Consider the following 10,082-nt stretch of genomic DNA (forward strand, 5'->3'; position numbering starts at 1 on the left):
GACTCATCAAATTCGTGAAGCTCAGAAAGTCGATGATGAATTGGTTGCAAAACGAGCTGAGTGTGTTACGAACAAGGAATCGGAGTTTCAGATTGATGATGATGGTTGTTTGAGGTTTAGAAGTCGTTTGTGTGTTCCAAGGAATTCGGAACTCATTCCGATGATTCTGAACGAAGCCTATTGTAGCCGAATGTCAATTCACCCGGGGAGCACGAAAATGTACAACGACTTGAAACGTCAGTTTTGGTGGCATGGTATGAAACGAGACATCTCCGACTTTGTTTCGAGATGTTTAATATGTCAACAAGTGAAAGCGGAACATCAAGTGCCTTCAGGGTTACTTCAGCCGATCATGATACCCGAGTGGAAATGGGACCGAGTCACAATGGACTTTGTGTCTGGACTGCCATTGTCCGCAAGTAAGAAGGATGCGATTTGGGTTGTTGTTGATAGGCTGACTAAGTCGGCTCACTTTATCCCCGTGCGTACGGATCTTTCATTGGATAAACTAGCCGAATTGTATGTCTCTCAGATTGTGAGATTACATGGAGTACCTATTTCTATCGTGTCGGATAGAGATCCGAGATTTACCTCACGATTTTGGAAGAAATTGCAAGAAGCTTTGGGTACCAAGCTGCATTTTAGCACCGCTTTTCACCCCCAAACCGATGGTCAATCCGAGCGGATAATTCAGATACTTGAGGATATGTTGAGATGTTGCATCCTCGAGTTCAGTAGTTCATGGGAACGGTATTTATCTTTGATTGAATTCTCTTACAACAATAGTTTTCAATCAAGTATTAAGATGGCACCTTATGAGGCTTTGTACGGTCGTAAATGCCGTACGCTATTGTTTTGGACCGAGCTCGGTGAAAGTAAAATTTTCGGAGTTGATTTGATTAAAGATGCCGAACAAAAAGTAAAGGTAATCCGCGAAAGTCTGAAGGTAGCCACAGATCGTCAAAAATCGTATGCGGATTTAAAACGAAAGGACATTGAATATCAGGTGGGAGATAAAGTGTTTCTTAAAGTGTCACCTTGGAAGAAGGTACTCAGATTTGGCCGTAAAGGCAAGTTGAGCCCGAGATTCATTGGGCCGTACGAAATTTCCGAACGAGTGGGGCCGGTTGCATATAGATTGATTTTGCCCCCTGAACTTGAAAGGATGCACGATGTCTTTCATGTTTCGATGCTTCGGCGCTATAGATCTGATCCTTCGCACATAATTAGTCCGTCGGAGGTTGAAATTCAGGCTGATATGAGTTATGAAGAAGAGCCGATGTGTATCCTAGCTCGTGAAGTGAAGGGGTTGCGAAACAAAAGGGTTCCGATAGTAAAGGTGTTATGGCTCAAACACGGGATCGAGGAAGCTACTTGGGAAACCGAGAGCTCGATGAAAGAACGATACCCAAACCTATTTACCGGTAAGATTTTCGGGGACGAAAATTTCCTGAGTGGGGGAGAGTTGTAACAGCCCAAAATTGACCCTAGTCGGGAAGTGGTTTCGGGACCGCTAAACCGAGTCACCGAAAGGTTTGAATGTGATGTTTATTGTCTAGAATATGTAATCAGGAATGTGTGAAAATTTCAAGCTTCGATTTAGTCGATTGCATGTGAATTTAGTCAATAGGACTTATATGAGAAAATTTTAAAATGTGATAGGTCAATGCATGAGGACCTATTAGTGCATGTGGAAGAAAAAGGGGACTTCCATGTCAAATTCCCCCTCCCTAATGTGTAGTGGCCGGCCATGCTATGGGTGGAAACATGTTGGGAACATGTTGGCCTAGTGAGGTATGTAGGATATAATATAATAAGAAGTATGGGGAATAAAGAAATGGAAAAAGGAAAGGATGTGTGTAATTGTTTCTTCCCCTCCCCATTGCCGTGAAAGTAAGAAAGAAAGCAAATGAAAAAAAAAGGCTTCATCCTTGTCTTCTTGGCCGAATTGAAGGAAGGAATAGGGGCAAAGAACTTTCGGCCATTTGAATGCTTAATAAGGTTAGTATATCGTGTTAAAGTTGTGAAATTTTAGCTTGTTTTAGGTTAATTATCATGGTTCTTACTTAGACCATGCAAAATTTTTAACTTTGATGGATGGATGGAGCATTCGGCTATGGCTATTAAAGAAGGAAATTTGATTACTTCCTTAAAGTTTTGATGAAGAATGTGTTGAGGAAAGAAATTGATCTTGCTAAAAATATAAATTCTAAATGCTCATATATGTAATACCCAAATAAAAATGCTTGATGTCTTGAACAAATATTGTTTCGATGGGTGGAATGAGTAATGTCATGTATAGGTTTCGGCTATGGATTTTCATGTTTAATATTTTTATGTTGGTGTTCAAATTGAAAATGGATGTTAGTTGTGCTATAACACTTGCTTAATGATGAAAGGATCATGAGCTTAGGGCTTGAGAGGCATTCGGCTTTGGAGTAAAAATAATAGAAATGGTGTTTAGTCAATGCAAGTGTCCATACTTGTAGAATGTATTGAGTGTTGCAATCGGCCTTAACATAGACATGTGTGTGTTCGGCCACATAAATGAGCACCTAAGTTGATGTGTATGTTCGGCCAAAGGTAAGCATGTTGATGGCTTTATCTTGACTTAGAAGGTTCGGCTAAAGGGAAAATTAGCCAATATGTCGAATTCGATTCGTGAATTCGTACATATGTGACTCTAATGTCTAATGTGTATATGGACTAAGTACCTTGAGGTTCTCTTTTGATGTTCGAGTGAATTGTATTGAATCATTTGATGTGATTAAAAATGCATATGACCATTGTGTATTTGAGCTAAAAGGTGGCCATATGACACATCAAACTCCTTGTCATATTCGGCCATAAGCTAGCAAAATGAGACTTTAATGAGTCAAATTTGTTTGATTTAGCTCAAGGAGTTAAAGGAGGTGAATCGAGCAAAGGCAAAGAAAAGGTCATCGAGTAGCCGAGTTGGAACCGTCTTACCCAACACAAGGTAAGTCATTAAGCATGTAGTTGGTATTATTTCAAATGGTCATAATGTTTATGTATTGATGCTGAATGGAATGAATAAATATACATATATATATATGCATGTACGTATGTGATGATGAAATTGTTGAATGAAAAGAAAAGAGGTAAGATGTACTGAGTTGTTGATCTCGGCAGTAAACGTGCGGGTATAACCATTTATGACCATGAGATTGGCGCTAAGTGCGCGGGATTAAATTGTACAGCACTAAGTGTGCGATTTGACTATGTTGCACTAAGTGTGCGAAATGAATATGATGCACTAAGTGTGCGAATTGACCATGCGGCACTAAGTGTGCGAGTTTGACTATGTAGCACTAAGTGTGCGATTTGATTACGTAGCACTAAGTGTGCGAGTTGATTATATAGCACTGAGTGTGCGGACTCAATATACATTCATGAATCATTATGGACACTACGTGTGCGACACTATTGAGTCGATCGCGGACAGCGGATCGGGTAAGTGTCTTGAGTACATGGCTAATAGGTGCTATGCTTATACTTGGTGTTGAGCTCGGTAAGTTTGAACCTATGTGACAAATATACTTGAAGTCACGTACATAAAATTTATCGTAGGATGGGTGAAAGGCCGTTTAGTCGTTTGATTGTAACGAAAATAAATTGATTTATGAAAATGCTTCAATGTCCTATTGATGAGTATATGGAACGTGAATGCATGAATTGATATGAAATTGAATCGATAGGTTGGAGGAACTATGGTATGGTTCGGAATGGATGGAGTAATTAGCCTCGTTCCATTTTGTTTTCTCTTGTGATAATGTTATTGATGGATGGTAGTGCATAGCTTATGACTTACTGAGTTATAAACTCACTCGGTGTTTCCTTGTCACCCATTATAGGTTGCCTGGACTCATCTATTTTTGCGGGGTCAGGCCGTCATCGAAGTCATCACACCGGATAGCAAGTTTTGGTACTTTCTTCTTAGTTGGCTTAGAAGAACATTTTGGCATGTATAAGCTATTACGTTGTGTTTGAACTTTGGCATGTAAACTTTAAGCCATGCGAAGATGGCACGAATGTTCGATTGAGTTGGATCAAGGGTAGGCATGAAATGGACCTAGTTACTTTCGTAACAGATGCTGGCAGCAGCAGTGTCATGAGATTGAAAAATCACTAAAAATAGTAGGAGTGGAATTAATTGATGAATAAATTATGTAATCGAAGCTCGATGAGTCTGTTTTCATAAGGAAGTAACGAAAAGATCATATGGGCAGTATATTAAGAGATAATCAGATTTTTGTGGGACAGGGCCAGAACGGTTTCTGGATTCCCTGCTCCGACTTTGGAAATTCAATATAAATTAACCAGAGATAATTAGGGGTCGTACCATATATGTACAGATTCCTCTCTGAATCTAGTTTTCATAGAAACAAACGGCATCAGTATTGAAGCTCTGTGCAGAGAGATATCCAAGTCGTAATGGGAAAAGGTCAGTGTAGTCGACCCCTGTAACATGGGAGACTTTGACTAATAAACTGTACTAATTGGCCGGACCAAAAATTCTAGAAAAAATACATACGTGGGGACATGAGTCTAGTTTCAGGGAAAAATCACAAAACTGATTTTCGAGTTGTGGAACTCAAGATATGATTTTTGAAGCGACTAGTACTCAGACTGGGCAGTGTCTGGAAAAATTTTTCAAAGTTTGTTAACATCTCGTGTCCGACTCCGGTGTCGGTCTCGGGTTCGGGGTATTACACATAGCCCATCCTTATCGATAATTTACGATGGTTTTACCTTTACTCACAGATATGACATAGGCATTTTTACCTATGCTTCTCAATTCACATTCATGATTCAATTCCAATCGATTTAACATGCATAAGTACATATCGCAAACCTGACCAACTTAATGTATTGAACGAAATCGATTGTCGATTTAACACAAGGTCTCATAGTTGAACATAAACATGAAACCATTTCTTATATGTTCGATTCACATCAATCATCAAATTCATTTAATTCACATGTACTTAATTAGGTTGTTCGTACCTGAATAATTTACTTTACGGAATGAATCCACATATTGTGACAGCCCTAAATTGACCCTAGTCTGAAAGCGGTTCCGGGACCGCTAAACTGAATCACCGAAGTATTTGAATATAATATTTATTGTCTAAAATATGTGGATATGAATTTGTGAAAGTTTTAAGCTTCGATTTAGTCAATTGCATGTGAATTTAGTTAATAGGACTTAGGTGTGACACTTTTCAAATGTGATAGGTTAATCTATAAGGATCTAATAGTGCATGATGTCAAAAAAAGTGTACTTGCATGTCAAATTAGCCAAATCTTGGATAGTGGCCGACCATGGTATGGGCTATTAATGGTAACATGTATTTTTCTATTAACATTTTTTAGTTACAAAATAAAATAATGAATTAAGAATAATAAAACATGAGGTGAGTGGGAGGAGAAACCAAAGTTGTTTCATCCTTGCTCCTCCATTGTCGTGACTTGAAGGAGGAAGAAGCAAAGAATTCTCTTGCTTCATGTTCGGTTGGTTGATGATTAGGAAGAGGTAAGTTTGATGTTATTCCATGAAATTCATGCATATTTTTAGTTGTTAGTTTGAATTCTACCTAGCCCATGGTTTAAATCTTTGCTATTCGATGGAGATGATACTCGGCCATGGATGTTGTCTTTCTTGGTTGGTGTTTGATGTTGTGTTGATGAGGTATGAAGATGATAGAGTTTGAGTGCTTAACAAAAAGGATTGGATGTGAGTGTGTGTGAGAATTTGAAAAGGATGGGTCTTAGCAACTTCATGAAGTGTTCGGCCATGGTGATAAAATGTTGTATTGTGTTTAAACTTAGAATTTTTAGTTATATGGTTAGTATAGGTATGGATAACCGAATATGAGAGCATGAATAGATGAAGAGTTTTGTAATTATAAAAAAAAATGGGTTAATTGATATGTGGTAAATGTTAAGTGTTAAATGGAATGGAAATGATATCATATTGGAATATGTATACTCGACCACATGAATGAATACATAGATTGGTGTTGCATGTATTCGGCTATAGGTAAGCATATTGATGATTCTATCTTGACTTAGATAATCGGCTAAAGGAGAATATTAGCTAATATGTTGAATTTGATTCATGATTTCATATATATGACTCTAATGTCTAATATATATATATGGGCTAAGTACCTTGAATTTCTCTTGATGTTCAAGATGATTAAATCAATTTATTTGTTAAATTAAGCTCAAGAGCAAAGGGGAACTAAATCCGATAAAGGAAAGGAAAAAGTAATTGAATAGCCGTTGAAGTCGTCCGACAACATCCGAGGTAAGTCTTCGAGTAATGGAACTTAGTTTATGATTTGTTTAAGTCATGATACATAAGCATAACAAATAAACAGTGATATAATGATTCTACTTGAGTTATATATTGAGGTAATTAGTTTATACTTATGACGGGCAGCCGAATGTGTATAGAGATCATGTTATGAAGTAAATCAAAATCATGCTCTTTGTATGTGGCTATTGAGCCGAAAATGGTAATGGTTGATAAGTGTCTTGTGTTTGAGTTCTAGTAATGAAAATGAAATATAGATGTGTTATGATTTATTGATATATGTGCATGATTATTCGAATGATACCCGGGCTAAGATCCGAAGGCATTTGTGCTAGTGATTTTATCCGGGCTAAGATCCGAAGGCATTTGTGCTAGTGATTATATCCGGGCTAAGATCCGAAGGCATTTGTGCTAGAGATTATATCCAGGCTAAGTCCCGAAGGCATTTGTGCTAGTGACTATATCCGGGCTAAGTCCCGAAGGCATTTGTGCTAGTGACTATGTCTGGGCTAAGTCCCGAAGGCATTCGTGCGAGTTGCTATATCCGGCTAAATTTCGAAGGTACTTGGGTTTGGATATGAGCGATCTTGCTGTAATAATTTCAATTAATACGCTCATAAAATCCAAACGATGAGGTATGTTTCGTATATGCATCGGAAAAGTTGATTCCTTTTTAATAGTATTCGCTCAATTGATTAACGATCTTCCGGCCTTTAGATAGGTTTGATTCCCTATGTATGAATATAATGGTTGAAGCGTGAAGTAAGTATGATTTTGAGAATATGCATATATGCAATTATTCATTTGGTCGTATGAACGCTATACTTTAGTCGTAAATAATTTCATTACTCAAAACTTACTAAGCATTAAATGCAAATTCTGTTTCTTTAATTCTCTATTTTATAGATTTTGTTTGTCAGCTACCGGACTCGGGATTGTCAAAGTCGAAGTCGTCCACACTATCTAAGTCCTTTTGGTACTCTTTTGGTTGAACTTTGATAGAGGCATGTATAGGACTGACCTTTGTTGTTAATTAAGTACCTTTTGGTAATGTATACATTCGGATAGCCATGCGAAAATGGCTTATATATTTCGAGCATAGCATTATAATCATTTTGTATATATGGTTATTGAGTGGTATGGATATGCTTGGTAATGACTAGCCATTGGAATGGTTAATCATGATCATATTTGGTGCCATGTATGTCAAGTGGCTAGTTGAATCATGGAAACTATGAAATAGGTGAGATTTACCTTAAAGTAGATGCTGACAGCAGCAGTGATGTGAGTTTGAAAAATCACTAAAAATAGTAGAAATGTAATTAAATAATGAATAAATTATGTAATCGAATCTTGATGAGTCTATTTTCATATTAAAGAAACGAAACAACCATAGAGCGATTTCTGGATCCCCTGTTCTGACTTTGGAAATTCACGATAAATTAACCAGAGATAATTAGAAGTCATGCTTTATATGTACAGATTCATTTTTGAGTCTAGTTTCATTAGAAACAAACGGAATAAGTATTGAAGCCCTGTACAGGGAGATATCTAAGTCGTAATGCATGAAGGTCAGAGTAGTCAAACCCTGAAACAGGGGAGATTTTAACTAATAAACTGTACTAATTGACCAAACCAAAAATTCTAGAAAAAAATTTTTAGATGGATATATGAGTCTAGTTTCAGGAAAAATTTACGAAATCAGTTTTCGAGTTTTGGAACTCAAGATATGATTTTTAAAGTGACTGTGATGTAGTTAACCAGCTTGTCTGGGAATTTTAAAATGAACTGTGTAAATAAATGAATTAAGTCCGTTAACACCTCGTGTTCGACTCCGGCAATAGTCTCGAGTACGGGGCGTTACAATTTTATTGGTATCAGAGCCAGGTTTAGTCGATTCTAGGACTACCGTAATACGTTCGGGTCTAGCTATACATGCCATTGTGTGTCTATTTGATATTGTGGTGATTTCTGACAGTTAAAAATGTGTTTGTTTATTGTAATGGATCCCGATCCCAACTGAGCGGTAGCTGATGATCTTGCGAGTGTAGCGCCTGCTCCCGCACAAGGGACAGCGCCGGTGGACTCTCAACCTATTGCTAGTAATCAAAATGATGAAGCTAAATAGGCTTTTTATAGCGTGATGAATGATTGGTTCAACCAATACATTCGAACTAATACGGCTATTCCACAACCCCCATTCCCGACTAATACAACCCCTACACATGCGATACCTCCGGTAACTGACCAGATAAGGTTAAATAAGCCCCCAGTTGATAGAATCCGAAAACACGAGGCTACTGAATTGAAAGCTACAGACAGCGACGATGCCGAGCAAGCTGAATTTTGGTTGGACAACACTATTCGGGTACTTGAAAAACTATCTTGCACACCCGATGAATGCCTAAAGTGTACTATCTCCTTGCTACGTGATTCCGCCTACTATTGGTGGAATACGTTGATTTCTGTTGTGCCCAGAAAGCAAGTAACTTGGGAGTTTTTCCAAATCGAGTTTCGAAAAAAGTATATCAGCCAGAGATTCATTGATCAAAAACGGAAAGAATTTCTTGAACTTAAACAAGGTTCCATGTCGGTTACTGACTATGAACGAAAGTTTGTAAGGCTTAGCCGGTACGCGCGAGAATGCATTTCTTCAGAAGCTGTGATGTGTAAATGTTTCGAAGATGGACTGAATGATGATATAAAGCTGTATGTTGGCATTTTAGAAATCAGAGAATTTGTGGTACTTGTCGAGCGAGCTTGCAAAGCCGAAGAGCTCAGTAAGGAGAAAAGAAAAGCTGATATGGGAGCAAAGGAGTTTCGTAAGAGATCTTTGGGAAAGCCCTTTCAACAGTCATCGAAGAAATTTAGAGATGATTTAGGCCGATCTAAAGACACTTCGGGCTTTTCTAGACGAGATCGTGATCGACCCCCTGTGAGTACACGAGTCACTTCGGTTGCCAGTGTTAGAAATGATCGTCGAGACAGAACAGAGTGCCAGTATTGTGGTAAATGGCATTTGGGGAGTTGTAGATTCCATGACCGCTCCTGTTATAAGTGCGGATCAGCTGACCACTTTATTAAGGATTGCCCGAGACTGTCTGAACAAAATGTAAATCAGAGTGGGAAACCAGGTGCTACTACTGCTCGGGGTAGACCATCTAGAAATACGGGGAATGCTAGTGGTGGTCAGAGAGGATCTAGAGATGCTACAACCAGATCTGAGGCTCATGCTCCTACTAGAGCTTATGCTATACGCGTACGCGAGGATGCTTCCTCGCCAGATGTTATTACCGGTACTTTCACTCTCTTTGATACTAATGTGATTGCTTTGATTGACCCTGGTTCTACTCATTCATATGTATGTGAGACCTTAGCATCCAGTAAGACTTTACCTGTTGAGTCTACTGAGTTCGTAATTTGAGTGTCGAATCCCTTGGGTCGTTATGTGCTTGTCGATAAGGTGTGTAAGAAATGCCCCCTAGTAATCAGAGGTTCCTGCTTTCCGGCCGATTTGATGCTTTTACCGTTTGATGAATTTGATGTTATTCTCGGTTTGGATTGGTTGACCGTACATGATGCAATTGTGAATTGCAAAAGTAAGACTATTGATTTGAGGTGTGCAAATAATGAGATAATCTGAGTTGAGTCTACTATTTTGAATGGATTGCCAACAATAATATCCTCGATGTTAGCTCAAAAATATGTGAGAAAGGGGTGTGAAGCGTACCTTGCATAC

This window comes from Gossypium hirsutum, chromosome A10 (genome assembly GCF_007990345.1).
Source record: "Gossypium hirsutum isolate 1008001.06 chromosome A10, Gossypium_hirsutum_v2.1, whole genome shotgun sequence".
NCBI lineage: Eukaryota > Viridiplantae > Streptophyta > Magnoliopsida > Malvales > Malvaceae > Gossypium > Gossypium hirsutum.